The sequence below is a fragment of the Ptiloglossa arizonensis genome, chromosome 8 (genome assembly GCF_051014685.1).
Source record: "Ptiloglossa arizonensis isolate GNS036 chromosome 8, iyPtiAriz1_principal, whole genome shotgun sequence".
NCBI lineage: Eukaryota > Metazoa > Arthropoda > Insecta > Hymenoptera > Colletidae > Ptiloglossa > Ptiloglossa arizonensis.
Window position 1 is genome coordinate 8,652,225 of NC_135055.1, and position 26,499 is coordinate 8,678,723.

Below are 26,499 nucleotides of genomic sequence, written 5' to 3' on the forward strand. Positions count from 1 at the left end.
AACGACATCCTTGATCTGCGTCACACTTAATTTAAGTTTAAATGTTGCATTCCACCACCATCGGAAAGTCACAAATTTTCATCACATTGATAAGACCTATTGCAAATATCCGTCCTCGATACCTCAACATCGACCGATTTAGTCAATCACAGGCAAGCCTTGATGCGACCGAACCTTCATCGATGAGATGGACACCAAACTAATCAGTCACGACAAAATCACCAAACCATCAAGAAAACTCTCCTCCTCATATTGTTCAATACATCACAGTGTTTACGTTGAACACTTTGGTCGTGATTCACCCATCGTTTCATTTCGAAGTGCAGTCATTGAGCGACACACTGCTCAACAATTACTATATTGAATATTTTTATGTGTTTGATCAATTAAGAAAATCGCTCCAAGTAACGAAGAATAACTTTATGGTTCTGTGCTCTGATGTTTGTAGGTAAACTGTCGTATTATTTCGAACAGAAATTTTTCATTACAATTAAGGTTTTCTTAGAATTGCATCATACGTGGCGTTTACTAATCCGTGGAAAATATTTACGGAGAAACAATATACATTTATACCTTGTAAACCTACTTCTAGTAATACGTGACGGTTGACACTTAAAAGACTATAACTTTCATCATTTTTAGAATTTTGAAATTTTAACATGAATTCATTTCTCAAAAAAAGTCAATTTTTTGAAAGCTCTAAACTGGAACCTCCTCTTAAATTCCACTCAACACTAGCTTTTGATAATGTCATCAAAAGTAACGTATGTCCGAGTAATGTAAGTAAATTTTCCTAAAAAGAAATAAACAATAATTACAGACACTATTGATGGTCTAACGATAAAAGAATATACAATAGCTATTTAACAGATTATTTCCCCTAAACAACATAAGATTTGTTTTAAGAATCTTCCACTCTTCCACGAGTGTATTCGTACTTGGGCAATACTACTTAATAACAACCATTCTAAATATACTACAATTTGAGTACCTACACTTTCATAGTATTTGGGACTTAACACCAGTTGCAGAACGAACTAAGGAACATTTGGTAACAAGATTGATAGTGGAAAAGACAAGACTAGGCATGCATGAGCCAAGGATTAACATTGAAGCAGCATGGGTTACAAAAGGATGGAAGAAAACAAGGCAGGTCAATACAAAACCTTCTGGCAACATGCAAAAAACTAGGCCCAAAATAAAGTGTTGAATATCTAGAGGATCCTATGTCCGAAGTGACTGCCCAAAGGGGAAACAGGGACATGATGGTCTAAGCAGTAGAAGGTATGACACAAAGTATGGCACTAGTAAGTGATGGATCCTTGAATTTGTCTGATCCAACTGCCTGGATAATTGATTCTGGTTGCACAGCAAACGTGTGTTAGCAATTGGAAAATTTTGCAACTTATAAAGGGCTAGAAGAAAAAGTGGAATTTATACTAGAAAATGGGCAAACAATATAATCTCTGGGGACTGGGAAAATCAATGTAAAGTCCCATGTGAATGGTGGAAAGTGCTACCTAGAAAATGTTATGTACGTGCCTGACATGAAGACTAACCTCTTTTCTGTACGCTCCACAGCAGCAAAGGGATTTACTCAAATAATTCAAGGAAATAGTGGCTTTTTAAGAAGAAAGGCAAACTGATTGTGGATGGTATAAGCATGATGCCATTTACCTTCTGAATATTAATGTGATTCCAAATGAGCAATCTTGTCTTATAACTCGAAGTAATAAAGAAAATTTTTTACAAGCCTGGCGTGAAAGGATGAGGGATCAAAGTAAAACACATGTCAGGAATCTCTTAAAGTAAAAAGGAATTGAGTATTTTTCATGTTAAGTAACTCTTATCAGATAAAATAGACATTTTATGCATTAAGTATAAGCAGAATCGAAACTTCAGTAGTTTACAGTCTCCAAGCTTTATATTTATTTACATATAGAGATAGGGATGCAATTGAAATCTATTCCTACTACTATGGCAGAGTGCATGGTTGAGGTACAGAATATGTGGTTCAGAAGATGGGGATGGGCGGTCCGACCCTTCTTTGCCCTTGTGCCATCCCGCGAGACTTCAAGTCAGTGGAAAGCGATACTCTTCTTTTATTTAATTATCTGTTTCTGTTTCTGTTGTTTTCTTCAGTTTATGTTTCAGATCAATTTGGAAGAGTGTTGAAATAAGAAATTGATCTTAGATGCCAGATTCTGATATTAGTCGGCGCCACCTGTTGGAGTTTTGTATATCGATTTTATATTGACCATTTAGGCTTGCTGTTAGCATGTGCCAAAGTATTGTGCAATTAACTGTATAAATATAGTAAATGTATTTACTTGTTTTAATTTAGCAAAATGGAGCACAGTGATTAGTTAATTTCAATCTCCAATTCTAACAAAAGTTTTATCAAATTTCGGTTTGCAAATAAATAAAACAATGACTGAAATCTAGTTGCAAGATAAAAACAATAAGCAAAAAAAAGGAAAGTTAATAATACAATACATTAATAGTATCATAAGTTCTACAAACAACCTACAGATTTATCGCCACTGTGGTATCTATTCTTGCGATTATAATACTGATGAAATCTCGATTCTAATAAATAAGGAAATTGGAAACTTAGTTAAGTTAGCCAACAATCTTAATGAAATACCGATCCCAATCCATACCAACAGGGGCAGTGTGCAGAGTCAATATATGTGGAATCATCTTGTATCTCAAAAGAGGTGTTTGAATGTTTGAGTAAAGAAGTGCATTCTTAAAACTGCATCCGTTTCCTCAGCAGAATGCATTGCTATGTATTATGCTGTAAAAACTGATCTCCTCAACTCACAACAGAGTGCAATAATGTTTTACAATTCTCTTAGTGTCCTTATCAGTTTCCAAATCCCCAAAATTGATATAAAGATAAATACTTATATTCTCGAAATTAAAAAAGTATATACTGAATTCAAACAAAAATCATCTAACAATAGCGAAATGGAATTTTTTAGATATCTTTGAACATCAGAAGAGAAGAAAATGAAAAAGCCAACGCATTTGCTATAATTGCGTTTACCAAGGAACCTGATTACAACATTTTTGTTCCATATACTGATTTTTGTGAATTGTTTAAACTTGAAAGGAAAGAATACTTTTTATATTACTACAAAAGGTACAAAAAACCATGGTTCGCAAATGAGAGTCTCACGAGAGAATATATTGTAACGATTAGCTACTATAGATCGGATTATTGTAACCTTGTGGCATCTCCATCACGTATTGGCATTATAATGGATCCAAAATACAGTTATGATACAAATGTACAAAATCTTAACCACGTAGTTCGATAACGCTCCCAATATAATATTCAGGGAACCAAACAAATAAAGAGGCTCAAAAACTGTAGAATTTGCTTACCAATGACCGTGAGATCCCTACTTTGCGAACCCAGTAGCAAAGCTTGTTCGTATTTACACTGCTTCTTAAAAGAATGTAACCTACAAATTTAAAAAAAAATATTGTAGTATAGCGTCTCATTTATCATGCAAACTTAGAACTAATTTATCTATCTACCTTTTAGAGTAACCGTAAATATTGTAAAAGAATGTATAATTCTCTGTATAAAAATGTAATGATATGAATAAACATACACATACATATTTGTATTAATATTTACTGAAATAATGATTCATAAATAAAAATAATTTGATACTTCAAAAACTAATTATTGTGGTATATGTTTAGTCTTATTATTATATTTTTCATCTTTAATTGTGTAGTAATTATTCAAAGAAATATATATATATATATATACATATGTAACAATTGTTAAGTATTGATACCATAGGTGCATGTCGCAATAAGTCTCCAATCGTATGAAAACATTTCTCGAAATAATTTGATACTGGAGTACCAATTTCAACAATAAAATAAATATATCAATGATGCCAAAATACAACTTACAATTAGTCTCATTAGCAACAACCCATGTACTTGTGTTCTATTCTAGAAATAACAGGATTTTGAAGACATTTTACATTATTTAATTTAACTTACATATCCTTTTTATTAATGTTTCTTATAGCAAGTGTTCGAATATTTTCTTATGGCACTATATTTCAAGAATTCAATTCCTAAATTTAAATGTGTCTGTATCATCGCTAGTAAACAATCATCGATAGTTTTCGAATCAAAATCCGTCGTAGGTAGTTACGAAACTGTTTAGTTCCCGGCGGAACTTTAAGCAGCAGATTTCTTTTAAAGTGATTAAAGGATCAGCAAAGTTCACTTTACAGGATCCATAGTTGACGAATACGGCGCAGGAAAAAAGAATCGTCGCGAACGCATCCCTATATCGTTCTCTGCTACGCCCTGTCGCCACTACACGATTGCCAGCTCGGCGTCTCAACCAGCGATCAAAGTTCTTTGAACTTTAAGAATCCCGAGGAACTACAATCTCCTTTACAGTCACTTCGATAAGTCGATGTTGGTCGATATACCTATACACTGCCGCGAGATGTAATGGATTAGATGTGCAATCCGATTCAAGTTATGAAACAGCTCAAGGAAATAGCACGATTTGCGCTGTAACACTTTAGATAGCGTACGAGCTTTGCAATTTCAGTGAGTACGGAACAATCTTTTTGAATAGGTGCTTTGGGAATCAAATTTGCAAGGTGCACGAAGGGAACAAAATTTATAAAAGGCACAATTTGAAATTATAAGCGTAATTTGAAAATAATTAAAACCGAAATTAAGAGATGCTGGCTGCTTTACATAAACGAATCTACCAATTACAAAATAAGCATTCCTTCCTTTTTGAAATTATACATATTTGAAATTATACAATTATACATATTAACAATCGCTCTTCGATTAAAGAAGATACACAAAAAGTGAATATTAATGGACTGGAATAATATTATAAACATAGAAAATATTATTATAAAAAATCAATTCTCGATATAATTTTATAAGAATAAAAGAAGAATTTACGATTTACTTACAAAGAAACCCAAAACAACCAAAGTAACATAAATTAAAAAACATAAACAGAATATGTATGAATGAATAAAAAAAATTTACTTGTTTAAATTTAATCTGCCGATTAAATCAATCGTGATGTATAAGTTTTAATCCTCTGGCAAAAATGTCGAATAAATTTTTATTATTGTTATTAGTAAATATTTGCTCAGACAGAGTAATCTCGTATAAAATATAATACCCAATTGTAAAACATGCCAAACATAGAGAAATTTTTTTTTTTTTAAATGACGTTTTTCAATGTCAAAACGTCACGAATTCAATGGATATTCAAATGTAAATAGTTAAATATATGAAAGTTCTAATGTTTTTAAATTATAATAATTTAAATTGTATACCAAAAGGTACAATTTTTCAGAATCGGGGAGTGAAGAATACATTTTTTCTAAGAACGATACTTTTGCTAACTGAAAGTAATATTAAAAAGTGGTCTTTACGATCTTATAATCCAATTAATCTTTTTTTGGAAAACACCCATATTTTCATAATTTATAATTTTATGAAATTTGATTTTTATTCGCCAACCGGTCCTAAATAACTGGTCCTCCGATTGTATTTGACTCATCGAGATCAGGTACAGAAGACTCTTGCTCTATTCTTTAGCATTGTTAAAAAATTTGTTCTTGGGTAACTTTTATTGCTCGAATTTAACATACTTTCATCAGAAACCGAACCTGGACTACTTTTGGGCAAATAAAAACAAACGTATTTAATGCTAAATCATGCGAAAGTAATTCGTTTAAACTTACCTTTGCTAAAAACTGAACTATTCGATTCGCCTTTCAGAAAGTTTGGAGTACCTTCAAACGCAAAAAAATTTTCCTTTCAACGGTGCATTTTTAACCGAAGCTCAAAATTTAACACGGGCACCTTATAGTTTATACAAAAGTTACTCGCATGATTGCAAGTAGGATTCGTTACTTGCCTATAGAAATCTCACGGTGCTTTCTTCACATATATCCATATTAGATAAGTGCGTTTACCCTAACAAAAAATAATTAAACATCTGTCCTATTCTTCTCCTCAAATACATACGTACGTAACGTTTTCAAGCATGTTTTTACATTAGTTCGTTTCTATAATATAAAATAAAAATAACTTGTATTTTATCAAACCCATTTATTGTAGTTACAGGTTGACTTTGTCAGTCCAGTAATGAATCGTCATCAATCACAAGAGATTACTTACAAATGGAAACATAAAATTGATGGTCAATTTTATCGTCAATTAATTCTCAGTATCTTTGTACATCTGTTTCAGTTATTTTATGACTTTGTACAATAAGATTCTAGTATAATGTATAACTACTTATTTTCATTAATTCTGACAAGATTTCCATCCCTTTTCGAAAAGTTGGATCCTTCCATTATACAGAAATTTTCGGCCCTATGTTCGTCAGAATACCGTGTCCGAAATTTACAACACTCGCGCGAATACAATTTCGGTGGTCCATTCAGTTCTAAATTTTGTAATCGGCCATCTCGTTATCACTACTCTCTAGCGTGTTGCATTACAGAGAGAATTGTTCATAAAATTTGCAGCCCGGTAATGGCCGGTCCAGTGTTAACTTGTAGGGAACATCAACCGATGTACATGTAAGGGAGAAATTTGGCTGGATAAATTTGAAAGAATTCAATGGTGTAGCTTTACGACGAGAACCCGCTGGAAATTTTTCATTGGCTATTTAGTAGCAAACACCCAATGGTGGCTCTGTAAACCAACAGCAATTTGAACGGGGTACTTTTTATTGCCCATGAAAACAAGGCTTTAAGCGAGGCCTTTGTTTCACCGACTTAGCAAATGTCTTTAATTCTCCGAAACCTGTTTCTTTTTAAATGTTATTCTGAATGGAGGACCCGGCAGGGTTTTAATGAAATGAAACTGTGATACGAGACTGCCGATCATTTTTCAGTATCATGAATACATTTTGTTGCGTTCGTATTCGTCTACGAAAGTTTACGATATAGTAAACAATTACCGAATATTGAAAGTTTCAGTAGTTGGATCAATGAAATCTATATGGCAAGATACGTTAAAAGAATATTTAAAGTTCATTGCACCATGAAACTGCCGAAAAGTCAAGTATTTCAAAAATTTCGATTAGAACATTTTTATTTAGATGCTGCACTATGTTTCAGTCGATCAAAGGTAAAAGCATCGCTGGTAGAGTTAAGTGGGAGAACTTGCAATAAATTTAATATATTCTAAACACGTATTGCTGAATTGTTTCATCGACTGGTATATTTTTGCATCATTTTATCGAGACAATTTTATTCCTCGTAAAATGACCTTAATTAAGAGTAGAAGCAATAGGGAGGAAAATTAAATGAAAGCAAGTAGCAGCAGATCAGAAACGTGCTAGGTGTTGTTTTTGTATAGGAAGTAATGATAGATACGCCACTGTATGTAATTATTGCCAAAGGTATGTTTGTAATAACCACTAAATACAAGTATATATAACTGTACACACATATGTAATACGTGTAATAATAAATAAATAGGATTTGTTACATACTAAATCGTGACGTTATTTTCATATAGACGACACTAAATTCGCAACGTAATTCGAAACTGATTTATTAGTAGTGGAGGCATATCCATGAAAATCTCGAGCTCGTACGCCTTTCACTGTGTTGGTACTAGATTGGCGAGGACCGAGAACTTGAGCGACTGTAAATTAATATTAATAAATATTGATGTGAGTCAACAATATGTAATTCTGGCACAGGAATACGAAATCCAGTATTTGGAGAGTTAAAGCATCTGGTTTACTAATTCTTAACTGGTATAACCAATATTACTGGTAATATAGATGTAATAATTGATCCACGAAAAATAGATGCTTTGAAGTATCATGTAGCAAAAATATTCACAGATCCAATTATAAAATTAAAAATGGCCTCTAATAGGTCATTGCGCACAGTAAACGTCCCCACTCTTTTCAATCAGTCTGGATGAGAATAAAAAAGTAACATCAGCGCATTTACGTATAAAGAGTTTTAATTACTCAAAGTAAGCTTTGACCTCTCTAAAAATAAAATAGTACAACCCCTGGCAAAAAGGTTTCAACCGAACAGAGTAATAAAAAATTGTTTAAATTACTATAGTTTTTGAAATGTAAAGTATTACGGTATAGGTGTAAAACACATGGGTATGTTAAATTGGTCCAATTTGAAGTAAAAACAAAAACAATAATTTCAACTTTTGTTTATTATCGAGGAGAAAATAATAGAAAAGCAAAATAATAGTTGGAAAATGTTATACGACCGGTAGAAATCTGGGAAAAAAGCATTCGTTATTGCAAATTTGCATAGAAAGAAACATTATTTTTTTAATATTTATATTACCTAATACGTGGCGTTCCCACGTGCACGTTCCACTGCTGTTATACGTGCGAGCATTGAGTTTATTAATTTTCCACATTCTACTGACAGAATTTGCTCCCATGATAATTTATTGCATTTTGCAATTCATCTTTATCTCGTAAAATAAAACTCCATATTTTTTAATCTGTCTGTGACTCTTTGACTACAAATATTTTGTTACAATTTTTTATTCATTTCTTTAGACATAGCCTGCCTCATTGTTTGAACAATTTTCTTTAACTATCTTTTCTCTGTTGCTAAAAGCGAATGCTTACATTTTTTCAAATTTCAATACTTCCAGTTTCATTAAATTTCTGACTTATATAATCAATAGCACTTCTAATGCAATTTAAGATATCTACAACTCATTTCTGACAATATCTATCGATTCGATTTATTTATTGAAATTTTATGTCCTATTTGAAATACTATTTTATTTGAAGTGTGAAGAATCCATTATTTGAAATAGTATTTAAAATATTTTCTCTATAAGTATTCCCTAACTCTGTTTGTGTTTCTGTAAGGCTTGAAAACTTAGAGTTAACGGAAACAAATACAAAACAATCCTCTTCGTACACTCTCTTCGGTCAGCATATAGAAAAACCATAAGAAATTAAAAATCTTGTTACGATTTTAAACTATACAGTGAATTGCATTTCACTGTGCACTGGAACAACTAGTAAAGGCAGACTGATCCTTCAAAAGAGTATCCATGTGTAGTAGATAAAATGGAATAAGATATTTAATAATCATTAAATGCTTTTATCAAGATTAGTCGATCTATTAATAATACAATATAATAGTAGTAACGCTGACTACCAAATGACTGTCTACCTTTTATGTTGACTACCAAAAGACTCCTCATTCAGAGCAATAGCCTTTCCTATATCCTAGGTTTTTGAACCTACGTGACCTAAGTCACCAGGCCAGGGTCGTTGTGGGGGATGCTCATGAAACGTAGGCCGGATGTTCTAATCCTTCACAGGTGGTCGCCAATACGCTGACCAGACGATGGACCTACATTATGTCACCATCACCGGAAACTCAGCAGTCCCTTCGGCCGTTCCCTCTTTGTCCGGTACAACTCCTCGCGCAGGGTCGTTTGCACCTTCGTTTGCTTCCACGCTCTCTCGCGCACACAAGTACACTCCATTCATGTATCTATTTCACTTTTATCATTTGCAATACATTAGAATAAAACCATGTTCACATCTTTCGTGTAGTCTTTTATAGAAGAAATAAAGATCTAATTTTATTTTTGCAAGCAGTGTTTAAAAAAATTTGTTCTCTTTTGTCTATGAAGTTGTCAACGATATGAAATTTCATTTTAATTATTTTAACTGAAATTCATTTGCTATGAAATATATATGCTCCTTGAACGTGAATGAACTTGTGTTTCTATAATGAAAATGTTAAGTTTATAGATTCATATCATCGCTAAAAAAGAAATGTATATTCCGTGTGTATTGCCTGTATACATATATACAAACAGAACAAAATAGGGAAATTAAAATAAATTAACAAAATAGCGAAATTAAAATAAATCGGTTTCTCATCGCTAAAAATATTTTTTTTGGGTTTATATTCTTTATGCATCTAATCAATTTATAATATTTATCGACGGTCGCAAGAAGCATACAACAAGACAATTAGCGTTTATGAAAATTTTTCAGTCGATTACAATGCAAAACCTACATACTGAATGGCTCGTATAACAAATGTACAGTCTACAGAATAGACACGCACGCGAAGCTGAGAGATGAAACCTCTTCCTAGATGCAAATGTAGACACCCAAAATAATCTAAATATTGCACTTATTTATCATATAAAAAGGAATAAAAGCTCTCGAGTTCGTCTGTATAATCCAAGAAGCTTGAATACTTATGAGGCAACTCGTCTTTTAGCAGCAATATTCTAATTATCGACAAAGCTTCAAACAAGCGAATAATAAAAGTGCCTTTTTCCTTTCTGCCTCCTAATTTATTCTATACTGGTATATCAAATGTATCGAACAACTGAGACAGATCCTACCTCTTGTTTTATTTAAGGCAGCAAAAATGGTACAGAAAAAAGTTGAATGATATAACAAAGTCTATCAGCATGTGACTTCACTTTATTTATAAATGAAACGAATAATTATCTTATTACCCAATATGAAAATAATATTACACTCTTGATATGCTGAAAATATGTATTAATATTGTTCACATTGTTTTTACACATAGTAGTACGTTTTCAATAACCTGAAAATCGTCTTATCATCTCTCAGCTATATATACACATATATAGGAATCAACAGCGGAACCAGAACTTGCAGAAAAATAATCGGTTACATACAACAGTATTTACATTTTAATAATCTCACTTTTCTAGTAAGTGCAACGATGCATATGTAATGTATAATTGTACCTTTTTTATGAATGGAAGCATATGTTTCAGTAGACAAATAGATCGTTGCATCGTAACACTTATGAGAAAAGTGAAATCATTGGAATATAAATACTGTTGTGGGGTGTCTCCTCTCCGCGTCATCAAAATTTTAAGTCTCACTCGTGTTTGTTAATCGCAAATAAACGAATCGAAGCCGAAGTCGTGCACCGTGCCCGAAATTTCCTTCGTTCATCAGTAACCAATTCAACTTTAATTCATTCTTGAAGATTGTTCTTTTGAAGCATCAGGAAATTACAAAACGATCTCTAACCGCTAGAACCTCGACAATAATTAAACAACCACGAAATCGTTTCGTTTATTCTTTCTTTAATATTAATGAATCGACTCTACTTGCTGTTTTGCATCATCAACGACTTCAACGATTTATTCATTTTCTTCTCATTAAGAGGAAGGAACGTCTTGCTTCCGCTCGAGCAGCATCTTCACGAACCGTAAACTGCATACTTAATGCGACTAGCACGGTGCACTTTTTTCTCGGTGAGCACGTGATTAGAATAAGTTTTCTTTCGATCGAGCTCGAAATACACCGCATCTGATCTTCGATGCACGACACCGCAATAATAATCTTCGAGAGGGTTGGTTGAACATTAGTCGTGAAAGGTTTATTCCCGGAATAGACGATCGAGACTCTTTGACGTTGCTTTATGGACTTTGATATATAGAAATAATCATGAAATCCTTTCGTTCGCATCCTCAAAAATTCGAATACACATTTATATAACTAAAAAGTACTTTGACAGAACCGCAAAAGTTCTGACAACCGTTAGGGGAGTATCGTGAAATTTTATATGGAATACAGTATGTATTACTCTACCTACCTAGTATATATATATTTGAATAAAAAGTTCCATTATGCTACTTTTCGCAAATTGAATTACATACTTCAATCAAAGAAGAAAATTTATGAATTGTAATGTGACAAGAATGAAATTAACCCAAAAGTGACACGGTTTCTGGAAAATTTATTTGAAGCTTCATTACTACTTACCTTCGTTTTTAGTTACTATTTTCGGTAGCTTTGGCACTTTCATTTTCGTGTAACTTGTATAGTTACTTTATGATTATAAAGTCAAACATCTTGGCGTTTTAAACGTTTAAGAATTAATAGCAGCACAAACTCTGTCTCTGTGTCTTATGCTGTTAATTATTCATTGTAAACTATTTGTTTTAAGTGTCCCCACATAAAAATTGTCATTGGTGTAACATTCGATGATCGCGGTGGTGGTGTCACCCAGAAGTATGTGTAACTCAGTTTGCAAGTATGTTGGTCATTTTTCTCCATTTAGTGTATCATTTATAAAATAAGGACAAATTATTTGATCATTCAAGGTGCCGCGTCTGACATTTACGGTTCACAGTCTCTGCCTATTCATCTATCTTAATCAACGTAGGTTTCCTACCGACCAGCAGTACATATTTTTCAAATTCAGTTGATCATGGTTGATGAAAGATGTCTCGCTACTAAACAACATTTGTTAAAAAACAATTCATTATTTTTATACTACCGTAAAGTCCACTGATAAAAATTCATGCTACTTTAAATATCTTGTCCATAGAGATGGAAAAGTATGTGATATCTATGAAATTTATCTTCATGATGTATCCACATTACATCTCAATTTTCGTAAACTAACTTATTGATTTCCAATCAACGTAAACAAACTTCAATGTAGACAGATAAATATTTCATATTTTATTTTAATCCTTACGTTGACAACCAAGTACTCGAATACTTACTTCTATATTTTGTTAAATAATTTTCTATGCTCTGAAAATATTGCAAAATTGCTCCAGATTACCATTTTTTAGACATTTTTACCTCGATTTATGTCTTTATTGTAGAACAAAATTCTGTAACAATTTCAAGTATTAAAGCTTCAAATTGTATATGTATGCACTTGTTTGATGATCGGGGTAACCGGGTACTCATATAAGATAGATAATAGTTAGGTAAATTATGATGGGAAATATGTACAAAATTCAAATAGAAATTATACGGGATACAATATGTTTTTATTAAAATTCCTTCCTTCTAATTAAATTATAATAATTGCTGGGACGCGCAGTCCTTGAAATGGTATCGTTGTGCTGCGCGTCCTCACACGCTTACAATTAGTGAAACTAGTGTGAGTGAGTTATCAAGTTGAACTTAATATTTCGATTTGCTTTTTTCTGTATTATTTCAATAGAAAATTTCAAAGAAATGTGCATTTTTCAAAAGCTACGGTGGAATAAGCTTATCCTTCATAACCACTAATAAACTGTGATGTCTCCTCTGGGGGATATCCGAGTACGAAGGATTGAATTACGTTTTCTAGTCTCTTCTTATTTATTCACGCTATACTTTTTAATGCGAAGAAATAATTGAACAGCTTGTAATATCAGAAAAAGATATTTTATTATCGACAATAGAATTAAAAAAGTAGGTTAACTGGCTTTTGCTTAATATTTTTTATAAAGTAGCAAATTTATATAAAAATAAGTTAACGTAAAGTATATCTACATATTCATGTTATGGAATACATATTTTGTGAGAATATCACTAAATTGTTTTCAGTGTACTAATTGTCTTCTATGTCAAAATCAACGTATAGATTTAGCAGCGACTAAAAATAACAGTCATTCGAAAAATGTTCATGAAAAAGAAGAATTTATCAACGATGAAAATTTATTTTCCTTAATTATAGTATGATTATCGATGAGAGAAATACAGTTTCGGTCACTCGTAACAATTATAAATGGGGAAAATTTATTTTGGTTGTAACAGTAATGGACGAGACAAATTCTATTTCGATCAATCGCAATAATTACATTGTCCAATATGCATTTATTTTGCAATATCCAGTAGGTGGTGTTTGTTGAGTGTCTCGACCTATATACAAGTCCGTAAGCAAAATTGTTCTATCCCCCTGAGGTATTGAAATATCCGAGGTTTTGTAAAAGCGTCTGATTTTTAGTAAAAATGTAATATTACGTGTAAACTAAAAGGGTTAGGAAGCTCTAATTGGTCTTGATAAATAGAGGACAGATTCTTGAATGTATAAGTGTTCACGGTCGTGATATTGTTTAGTTCTAGGTGATTGTAAATAACGTCTGAAGTTTAAAAACGTGTCGAAGTGTTGTTTATGCAGCTTGCGTTTGCTTTACATATCGAATTCTGTAGACATTTCTCAAGAAGAAACCATTCGGGAGAACTGTCGAAACGGTTTTGAGGTCACACAGATCGAGAAAATATCCATAAGAAAAATATTGCCCGCTTTCCTAGACTCAGCATTGCCATAAGCACGTAATTCAACGTAATCGACGTGACTGGTGCCATTTAATATGCACTTACAGATTTTCCTATATATTCTTGCATACCAATTGCGAAATTATTAACAAATGTATTAATTACTCTTGATTTTTACAGAAAAAATAAAGTATACGAGGGCGGTATGATAGATACAGTTATTAGAGGAAAGAAACGCATCTTTGTTCTTTTTTTAAATTATTTTTCAACACAGCCTCCTTTTAACTCGATGCTCTTATTGTTAGTCCAACGAAGTTCCAATTTTTTTACGCCATTCAAGAAGTAGGTTCTGTCGAACTCTGCAAAATACACTTTTGTTTCGACGATGATCTCTTCGTTTAACACGAACCTCTTTTCGCCAAGTTATTTTTTCAGGTTGGAAATAAAAAGAAAGTCAAATCAGAGTGAACGAGTGCGGTTTCGTTTTGTTCCACTGTGAGCAAACGTGGCAACCATCTCGCCGATAGCTTTTCCATGCCCAATTTTTTGTGTAGGATACATTGTACGCGTTCAATTGATATGTTTACAATGTCATCAATCTCTCTGATCTTCACCCGATGGTCTGGTCACACGACATTATGGATTTTGTTGACCATATCCTTCGTAGTCACTTCAATCGGACGGTCTGGGTACTCTTCATCGAAAACGGATGCTCGGCCACACTTGAATTTATTCAATCAATACCTATTGATGTATTGAATCAATACCTGACAGTGGTTATCGAAAGTGCATGGTCCTTACAAACAGTATGTAACTTCACTTTGAATTCTTCACACATCTTCTCATCCAAAAAAAGAATCGAATCGCTGACCAATATTGCTTTTTTCCCACGGTTGTATATAAACACAAACTTGTCCAGATTAAACAGTTACTGAAACAAAACTGCTCGACAGGTCTGTCTGAAATTTTGACAGGCGTCATTCGGAAGATAGTGTTAAACAATGATCTACGAATTTTCAGTTGGTGGTTGTCTCAGTCGTTTAAAACGGGTACTTACTACATAGCTCTCGTAAAATAAAAAATTATTTATAGCAACATTCGTGTAACCACAAACTTAAAAATGTTTACTTTTTACTTGACGTTTGTATGTTGCGCTTTTCTTAGTGTTTATCAGGAAAAGTTTATGGAAAAGGTAGATCATTATTTTCCGAATCAAACATGTTGATACTGTATTGGTTTGGAACATTAATCGTACAACGTGGATACTTGTATATTGATCAAGAAATGGAAAATTCTTTCAGCAGATGTCAACCTCGAAAATTTGTTCTACGTGTCCCAAAATATAACCATAATCAATAATATACCCACATACAACTATGAAGTGTCAACGTTTAACGTTACCTATATTTATAGTAAGACGTTAAAGTGAAATTGCTCAAGAACAAAACCTATTTTGCTGAACGGTATGATGGTCTTATTATACTACGCGTATAATAAAAATTTTACTCCGTCTTATCCTGAAAGCGATTTCCATGCACGTAAAATCTCCTTGTTAGTGTTTCCAGTACGACCCTGAAACCAAGCATCAGCGCATACTTGGTGCTCAAAGAGTTCTCCAAGACTAAAGTATAAAAGGTCAAGTTTTTCAAAACCTTACGAACATTTAAAAAAATCTGATGTGCGCTTTAAATAGCATACCGTATAAATAATTTGGAAACAGTTTTCAAGCTTCATAGCAAAGATGTATTAATTGTATCGATTGGGGGATTATTTTAAAGAATGAAGTATAATAATTTGTTATTTAAAATGCGTGTGCTTTTTAATCATCACAATGGGAAAACTTTATTGTCGCTATATGCATTAGTATTTTAAATAAAAGTTCATTATTCAGCAAAGAATTTATTAGAATAAGTAAAATTATATTAGAATAAGCATTTATATATATCATACTATAAAATATTATTATACATTAACTGCAATATTAATCATTTATGTTCTTTATAATATATCCATTTAATTTTGTCCCTTTCATTGGAGGCTTTGTTTGTTAAATACAATTTACTCATACAATATTATTAAGAATGGTTTCAGTTATTGATGTCATGGTACATAGAATTCTATGCACCATACACGTAGTATAATTCTATGTACCATGAAGATATATAATAAATAAAATTTAAGTTTTCATCAATAGTGTTATTTTGGTTAAATTTAATTGGTAATCGTTTTCATTCCTCATCCATTTCATTTTCAGCCATTAAAAATTACAGTAGGGTACTTGAACTTTAATCCTGTGCATTGTATTGTACATACATGACTTGACCACGAATGACATAATTTTATACATTTCAGAAATTCATTATTATTTCATATTATATACTAGACATAATTCATATTATCCTTTTTTGGTCAACTTAAAATACTTCAACAGCTAAATAGGGTAATGTTTCACGCCGTGACAGCTTTCACCTAAAATAGCTTCATTATTTATAAAAAATAGTGTGACTTCTGAGAATCGGTTAACGAGAGCAGTAGCAACAGTAATAAGTTTTCTTGAATCATTTAGCTCTAGGAGTAGCTTGCCTCATCTATATATAATATGTTTCCTTGTAAATTTTCTGAACGTTCTTGTTTATAATGTACCAAATAGGTCCTCTCCCTTTTCTCTGCCTTTGATGCCCGTTACAACTTCCACTAGATGAGTTTAGAGACCTAGCTACCTACTAGATAACTTTATCTATTTCTTTAATGGTTCATTTTCTTCGTATTGCTTCGATAGGTTGTATTTCTGGTTGAATTCGCTTGTTTCATTAAATATTGAAATTTGTTAGTGTTCAGGATTAGAAGAGTAATGTGACATCTTGACATTGCCAGCATGTCCTTTGTAGTTTCCTAGGTCGTTCTTGTAGTTATCACGAATATCTGGAATATATCAGGGTGGACTTTAATTCCTTCAGTTTCTCCTATACTTTCATTTCTCTGGCATTTTGCTACTTTATGTTTCCTGTGTTTCGTTTCCTAGTTTCGACGATTCCTCGTTTCGCTCTCGAACAGCCTTGAACGCAGACATGTGTTTCCTACCCGGTCGCTTTCCCTGTTTTCTTCAAATTTCCACCACTTTCTTTTCCGGTACTGTTCTCTAACTTTCGTTATCCTCCATCCATCGTTGTCTTTTCCTACAAGTTTTAAGGACGCGTTGACCGGCATTGCGAGTAGTTGAGAAGAGATCAAAATTCGAGACAGTAGAGTTCAGTTCGCGCCAAAGTTCCGTCTATCGGTGTCCTGACCACGCGTGTAGCGGCAAGATAGCCTAAGTATACTGTTGAATAAATTAGACTATTTTCAAGAAACGAAGGTGTTGCCTTTGGCGATCCCACCGCCCACACTTCAGTAGAAATAATATAACGCGCAGTTGAAATTAGCGATAAGTCGTTAATTTCGTTGTCGAAATTCTAAGAAACAAAAGCAACGACTTTCGAGAAGTTTTTGCTTGCATTCTGTAATGTTCGACGGTTCGTTGAATTCTTATTCTAATAACCCTGCAAAGAATAGTTCTTTTTGTAATAATATGCACGGTTTTGTGTCACCAAGCTTCTAGAAGATTCGATAGCAGGGAATTCCACGAGCCGCCGAACATTTCAAAAGTTCGTAATTTACCGCGAGAAAAAACAGAATTCGGCAGCCGCTTGTCGGTATGCATTAAGTAGTCGTAAATGAGCCAGTAGACAAATCAGCAATAGATCAAGTAAATCGATTCACCACGCGGAATACAGAATAAGCGAGGTTGCACGCGACGAGTTTGGGGCACCAGCCAAACGCTCGTTATTGCTATCGCTATTGCGTCCACCATTTTAAAGAGTTTCGAAGCTGTTCGGTGTTCGTGTGCACATTTTATAACGAATCCACGATTTTTGTTCTGCTGTGTGCGACGTAATATCAATGCAGTCCACTCAAATACAGACCACTCGAAAGCTCGGCAGTGAGAAAGTCTGACTGCCCTTTCAATCAAGGCACTTCTGTTCCTTCCATTCTACCGCGCGTCAAGTCAACGCGGATCCGGTTGGTATAGTTTGTACTATCAAAACTTATCGGCGAACGAAACAGTTACATTTTTGAATGGTCCGAGATTTGTGTCCACGTACTGTAAAGAATTGTGCTATTCGCTTTGTTTCGATCAATTTCTGGCAGAAATTAAAACACGAAAAAGAAATGAACTTAAAAACAATGATGAAGAAACAAGAAACAAAACATAACTCCTTTTTTTGATTTTTCATTTTGAAAGAACCATCGAGAATATGTTCACGATACGGATTATTACTAAGCGTGAGTGTAATGCATATAATATTTTATTAAAAATAATATAATTCCGCTTATACTTCTCTCAGAAATTTCTAGAAAAACAGGTCATACTAAAATTAAAACAAGCGTAACCTACACTTTACATTTTCTTACATTACAAATTCTCCGAGAAGTTACTGCCGTTCGAATTGGTTAAATTATAGGAATCTGATGCAGCTGACTGTGCAGTTTCAATATCGTTTCCTTGATTTAATGTCAAATTTATAAAGCAAGTTTGGTTTGAGCTGCCGACAAGGAACGACTCGAAGTTGCATCTCCGCAATTAGAATGAAACAGTTCCTCATAAAATTTGCAATGCAAGGAAACAAAAATTATTAGTCAACGAAAGTATTTGCTTTGATACTACTATGACTTGTTTTTGTGTAAATTGTAATTATACAGAGTTGATCGTCGTCAAAGATGTAAGTGCATTCTGCGCAGTTAAAATTAATCATGTCTATGTAAACTCGTGCAGGACGTCACGATAGTATTTGCTATTAGTTTCTAAGGTGTAGCCGTTTTTCCATGCAGAATATAAACGATGAGTATCTCCAGTACTCGTGTCTTCCTTGTCGCAGTAATTACTCTCGTTATCTTTGCAACCTGACGTAGATGCAAACGGCATTTCTTGTGATTATTTCCAAGGCGGTAGATTCATTAAGGATTCAAAAGGAACTTTGTCATACCTTGAAGTTTCGAGGATAACTCAGCGCACCCGTGACACGTTCATGGAATCTGCTTAACTATTTTCGTTGTCCGCTTTAATAAGCGAGGCTTTTTCGATCCGTGTTAATGTGGTGTTCCCCGTGTAATTTCAACGGGATGGCGCGTTTAATTAATTTTGGGAGCCAAAGTAGCAGGAGTTATGAAGTTATTATTGGAAGCTCATGGAGGTATATAGAACGGAAGATGATTGCCTAATGATTACTTCATTGATTTTTCTAATATTTTATCTTGGTATTTTAAACCAGTTCACATATTATTGTACATTTTCTAGCCGTTAATGTTGTAAATCACCTTGAAAGAAAATTAAGGACGATTATACCTTAACTAACAGAAGGATCAAGATGTTTCTCAGTTTTCTTTTAAAACATCGTACACGATTGCTTGTACCGGTCAATTATCCGAATCTTTATGTATTCTAATCTTGATGTAACCTCGAGCGAAGTACAATTTCTATTGTACTTGTAGAAATCATCATACTTGGTTCTGTAAAGCATTAGTAAGAAAAGGTTATGTTCGAACAGAGGCTTTTTTAGCTTTTTTAATAGATCAACTGATCTTGCTGTTTTAAGTGTCTTATTTCATTATAGCGATTATGATCCAGAAATGGAATTTATATATCCAGTTTTCTGTGAAAGTGGTATTAACGATAACTATAAGAAACGAATTGTGCAATGACGAATAATTTGAAATGTCACGTGAAAGAAGTGGACGTAATTGTAGCAGACAGTCGAGGAAAAATCGTGGAGGTTGTCAGCGGACGTAGTCATTCCTCGAGGAAGGAGTCGTTCAGAGACGTTGGAGGATCGGTATCGAAAACGATGCAGGAAATCGAGACATCACCGGATTCGTCGCTCTAGAAGTCCACAGGGCTGCAACGTACACCGAGGTTCGATAACGCCCTGTAGAAGCCAATCGAGGGAACGACAAGTAAGTGGTAGTGTGGCTGGAAATTCTGGTAACGGTACCTCCATTTCGGGTGAGTCTGATATTGCTAAGTTGGCATCAGCGTTTACGGACGTCATTAAATCCAGTATGAATAGATCCAAGCGTTATCTTACCGAAAAGGTTATACCGGGCTTAAACTGGAAACAAAGGATTTATCCGTAACGGAATGGTTACGAAAAATAAATGAATTTGCTCAGGTTTTCGGATGGGATGATACAGACAGTGTTTTTTGCCTCTACGGAGTTACAAGGGATAGCTAGAAAATGGTGTAATGGGTGAGGGTTCTCTCTTAGCTTGGAGCGAATTGTCAGCGACAATTGAACGACAGTTTTCGGAGGAAGGCGTGCGACCAGAATCATTTAAGGTCGAGATCATTCTGAAGATTCCGGATTCGGAGAATATTCAACAGGTTAGGTAATTTTTGGTTCTGGTAGGATACTTTTGAAAGTTTACAAAAGATTTTAGTCTATAAAGTGCTTCCTATAACGAGTTTATTACGCAAGGACGTGTCGTAAAAATAGGGAGACAAAGAGAGCGAAGCAGGTAAACAAAGCAAGATCTGGTAAATAGACCTGTGTTGGCACTTTTAAATGCAACACTGGAAGCGGAAGTCATCGAATAGCCGCAACGTTGTGGCTGTTGGGTATAGGATGCGAAGGTGGATGATGTTCTATACCATCCAGTGCATATGGTGACTAAACGACAGTATGTTCTATGATTGTGGCATTCCAGTACAGTTCCTGGTCAACACTGCATGGACAGAGGCTGCAGACGGAGATCAGGGCCACAGGTCGAGTCTGCGGCGCTCGGGTGCAGTTCCTGGTCAGAACTGCATTGATGGAGGCTGTAGGCGAAGACCTATCATAAGTAATCGGAGTCGAGAGTACTGTTAGACTGAGATGGCTGGTTGCTCACTCGGTTGGTAGGTATTTTTGGTAAGTCTAAAACCTTAGTAGTAAGCATTGATTTATAAACACGTCAACTTCCCTAGCCTTGTAGCTTGAGAGTGTGATCATGAATCCTGATATTCTAAGAAAGATGTTATTGTATATATTTAGCTGAAGCAAACACAGGAGGAGCTGAGAAAACAGGGAAGGGCTCTCCTGAACACCACGAGCAAGCTGAGCCTATATGGTAGAAGGGGTTAGCAATACTTAGCTTGTAGAGAATCATACGAAACCTTAGGTCATCGATCACAACGAGGACGAAGGTGGTAGAGACAACTATGCTGTTGGCCAAGGAAACAACACCTGGGGACAGGTGTGATATTCAAGACGGAGTACAAGCTAGGATTCGTGCTTGCATGAAGAAAGAAAACGTGGGATCTCCACGACGATCCAGGCCGTCTGACTTAGATCATGTACCCTAAAAACCTAGGATATAAGAAGAGTTAGCGACCTGAACAGGCTTTTTGTATCGAACACCAAAGGTAGAACGACGTCACTATTATTATATCGTATTATTAATAAATCAACTGATCTTGTTAGCAGAAATTAGCGTTTATTGAATATCTTATTTGATTGTATCGACTACAATATATGTGGTATTAGAATTTTCCGTTCCCACTTGAGCCTGCACTTCGAGTGCAGGCCTAGAATAAGATGCATTGCGTGCGAACGGACCTGCGTTAGGATAAACCCTTTGACGTCGATCTGTCGCTAGGTTTTTCGAGGGTACGAGCGATCCTTTACGGGGGTTATGCAAGACGACCAAGCGTGGGAATGCATGAGAGCGAAAGGAAATGCGTGTGATCCGGATGAAATGTAGAGTGTTTGAAAAAGACGAGCGATTGAGATGGGTGAACGTGACCAGACGTCTGAAGTGAGAGAGGTCGAGGATTAGAATGAAAGGGAATGAACGCGCGTAAGAATATAGGGTGCGAAAGAAGCGCGTTTGGGGTAGTAGGAGAAGTGGAAAATCATTTCGTTTTTCAAAATGGAGAATATATAATTTAATAAAATGTTTATACACTCTAAAAAAATCGTGTTTCATTTTCACCAAAAAAAAAAAAAACGAACAACCTGATAAAAACGCAGGCAACGAAAATGGTAACGACGATTAGTTTAGTTTTGTGATAATTAATCTACTTTTAGTATATAAAGAGAAATCTATTTTAATACCATGTCTTAATATAATCAAACACTATCCAACATATATATTTCGTTAAACTAGGCAAAATTATTTCGTTCGTTTGCACACGTTACTCTCATTTGAGGCTTTCTTGATAAAGATTAATCTAAAACAAAAGACTCACGGTGGAATTGAGTTTCATTCTCCGTTGCTCCTGCCACATGATCATTACTAGGACATTTTTATAATAAATATTGTTTGCAATTTGTAGAAATTCAAAACATTTACAGTTTAATTTACTTTTAACACCGGATTTCAAGTGCGAAACGCAGATTTTGATAATGGTTATAATAATTGTTTAATACGTTGAGAAGTAGAAAGTTCAAACTCTAGAATGGTTTAATTCTTTCTTTTAATCATAAAACATTTTTAGTAAGTATCGATTTCTGGTTTCGCAATAATTTTTCGGTTACAAATTATTGCTCTTACATGCTACAGGCAAATGTAACAGATGTATGTGATTGCATTTATTAAATCCAGTTTCAATTAAACAGAGTGATTCATAAATGCATGTCCATACTTCAGGAGATGAATTTATACCCTAAAATAAGTAAAAATGGTCATATAAACGTATGTCCTGCGTACTTTATTTTTCAAGTTATGAAGAATTAACAAAATGTCGTACTTCAACATTTTTATTTTGGTATCGTTTAAAATCTATTATGCATTCAACGGAAGCTGACAGTGTACTATGAGGAACTGAGAAGTTGACTTGTGAAAGAAATTGGGAATCATATTGGGTCAAACGTTTTAGTCGACTTTCAAAGGCTTGCAATTGAGTAAAAATTGATCGATACTGTCCACATTTCCTTAGAACATGGTACTACATTTTCCTTAATCCACGAGTCATATTTTCGGTGCTTAGTTATATAAGATCTACAAGAGAGGATACAAAATGGATTTGGAAGTAACTGTGGAACAGCTGGTATTTTTCAGTGCAGAATTTAATACTAAGGCGTGCAGTAACATGTATTGCGACCCGAGACGGACGCTTTGAACATTTTCTTCAATTTTTCATATCTCGAGAAGTAAAGAATACAGGGCATGTGTTTGTAAGATGTGTTTTACTCAGTATATAGATTTTATTATGTAGATTAACCCCACCCCTGAAGCATGGACATACATTTATGAATATACCGGTAAAATATTTAAAATTTTAACAATCCGTTAACAATCACTGCTTTAAGGTATCGTATGACACTATTTCCATTAAGCATGATACAAATTAATTACATTAAAAGATTGCATTAGATACAAATTAATTATATTAAAAATTATCTGTACAACGATTAATCATTAGATACAAAAAGATTTCGTTTAACACTTTCAAGTGTAAATAACAAATGTAGAATAAAATTAAATTTATACCTTGTTTACGTCGCATAAACGATCAAGGTGCACTTTTCATCCGAATTTCTATTACATTCGTTTGATTAAAATTTCAGTAAAACCTTAACTCGTATTGAATGCGAAACTACCGCAAGTATGACCTTCAGTATCGATTTAAAAAAATCCAAACATCCACAGTTTTTATCGCCATAGAAGAATTTCGATATGAAAGTATGTAGATACTCGGTTTTCTACCGGCGACAATCTTCGGTCGCCAAACGTCGGCTGTATAAAAATAATATTGATCCCGCTATTTCAGACTCGGGTTCAAGGGAAGCTAGTAGACTGGAGCAATGCTCATGCGGTTTCTATTGCCAGAATATCGTTGATATCGTACGATCGCCCGGAGACACTTTCGGATTTCTGCTTCCGGGAAAAGTGCTCGTTCGCTGTGTGATTTTTCATGTATTGCAAATATACGGCGTACTCAACTACTTCTTTGTTTCATTCTGCTACGTAACCCCTTTGTGAACATCCTTTGAAGTATAGTCAGTCGATGGCGACAAATACAACTCCAAACGATTATGTAAATATATATATAGGATAAGATTGCCTTGTATGGACTGCGTTGTTCAAGCCTTGACATTGATGAAACAACGTTTTTTATCGCACATGATTTCAATGTTTCTGTGATATTAAGGTTTCTGTGGTTGATTTTCGTGTTCGAAAGTGCAAATGATCGTCAATGTTACATGACGAATGTAATGTAATATTAACGTTACTTAGATAGCTGATTTTAAACTCGGAAGGCAATATTTTTGTATTTTACATTTATTACGTAATATGGGAATTTTATAACATAATGACGAAATAATCGTGAATCTTAGTAAAGAGGTCACATGCACGTGGCAAAATCTCCATGACGACTGGTTTGCTTTCTTTTTTATTTACGTTGTTGAACCCCAAATGAGGTTATCAGCAATATATACATCGTTGTGCACATTAACATTATAAAACAGTAAAATGGAAAATTGTGTTAAGGGGTCGACTATGTAAATGCTCCGGAAATATATATTAGGGTCAGCTGAATGCTAAAGTGAATCCAAATCAGTGTTTATCAGTATTATTACTATTAAGACTTCTAAAACTTACTATCAGTTTTCACTTAAACCTATTTGTTTTTAAAACCTATGCATTTATTCCAGAGATACGAGATGTTCTTAGAAAACTTGCGTTAGATGCCGTTACTAGTATTGTTTATCTGGGTTCCAACACAATTTATAATGTAATGAACTTTATTCAGTAAAGGTAACAACGTAGTTTTTTCTCGGAGCTTTGCAACGAATAACGCATACCGGCTAATGTCGACACGAAAGAAGTTTTCTAGGTGTCGCTTATCATCCTACCGGCGCAGTCGTGTAGACAACTATGTCGCCACATTTATCTTCCACAAAGTTTTACTTATCTAGGATGTCTAATGTATCGTGAAACGAATAAAAAAAAACTGTCATCTGATTTTTCAAGGAAAAAGTGGTATTATTAACGCGTTGAGAGTTGGCTGTTGTTTTGCAAGCTAAAAAGTGACAAGGAAAAGGGGAATCGTCACAATCAGTTGTGACGTAACTGCTGTGCCTTTACCCAGATACATGGTCACTATTTGCTATGTTGGGCATATGTATGAGTTCACTGCACACGAGGAATACGAACGAAACATAATACAACAAAGTAAGATACAATGATAGAATTCGCGAAAGTAGCTCACGGTTCAAATCAGATCCTTTTTGCATACCATTTTATCGTGTTTCGTTTCGTTCGCGTTGTTCGTTAAGCGGTGGACTGCTATACTTGCTCAATTTAGCCAATAATAATAGTGTATTGCGTCGAGGTGTCGCAACGACTTCCCTTTTCCCTATATCTTTTTAAACTTGCAGGACAACGTTCAATTTCTAATGCATTAATAATACAGGGTTCAGTCAGTTCCTTTGAAGACAATCGGGCTCATATATATGTGTGTGTAAATATTTTTTTTTATACACAACACGCTATAAAATGACTGGCGCGACAAATACTTAGTTTCACGTCAGGTTATATTGCACGTAGCCGCTCACACGTCAATCTCTCTATCTTTCTCTTCTTTACTCCTTCTGGTAAGGTAAAGATGTCGCTGCTATCGTTCTTTTCTTACTGGAGCTTTAACAAATGGGGCTGCTATGTCACTACTACACTAGTGTATCCTAAAACGAATCCAAACGCTATTAACAAAGTCGTTTCGTTCAATGAAAGGTTATCCCACAGCTATTGAGGGTCATGGTAAATGCCCTCTTCTCCATAGTGGCGGAAGGCGAGCCATATCTCTCGGCAAACTCCACCTGTTCCACCGAGCTTGGGGTCATCGTGAGAGAACTCACTGTGACCATCCGAAAGTTCAAAAGCGAAAAACATCGCCTTGGATCGTGACGTTGTATCCTTGGAAACGACTTCAGGTAACTGTTTGACTGCTGCCTGGAGATTGGGCGATTTCCCTCGGAAGGTAGCCCAAATGTAGAAAGAGGGTAGTCCTTTTCCCCAAGGAAGGCAGACCCGTGGACTCTTCATCCGAATTTCAGGCCGTTTGTCTGCTCGATGATACGGGTAAACTGTTGGAAAGAGTGCTGGCAGTTCGTATCATCGAGCACCTGTCGTGGAGTAGGCTGATCTGGGCGAGTACCAGTTCAGATTTAGGAAGAAGGTGCCACCAACTCCCTAGGTTAGGTGGCATTTGTGGTGTCTTTTGACATTACTAATGGTTTTAATACGTTACTGTGTGGGGCAATTAGGCGGTAGCTCGAAGAATATCGAATCTAACTAAGGGCAGTTGTCGAAGCGTCAGGCTAACGTGTCACGCGGACAACACGTTTCGGTTGGCTGTTGGGGACAACTGGGAGAGGACCATTCAGTGGGCGGAGGAACTCAGCGTGTCATCGAAC

The 26,499-nt window shown here is 34.7% G+C and overlaps 1 protein-coding gene across 2 annotated transcripts in view; it reads right to left on the reverse strand.

Annotated features, from left to right (window-relative positions):
* The window catches only part of Dpr1 (defective proboscis extension response 1), a 524,933-nt gene that overhangs the window by 138,192 nt on the left and 360,242 nt on the right, over positions 1-26,499 (reverse strand). The window lies entirely within an intron of this gene.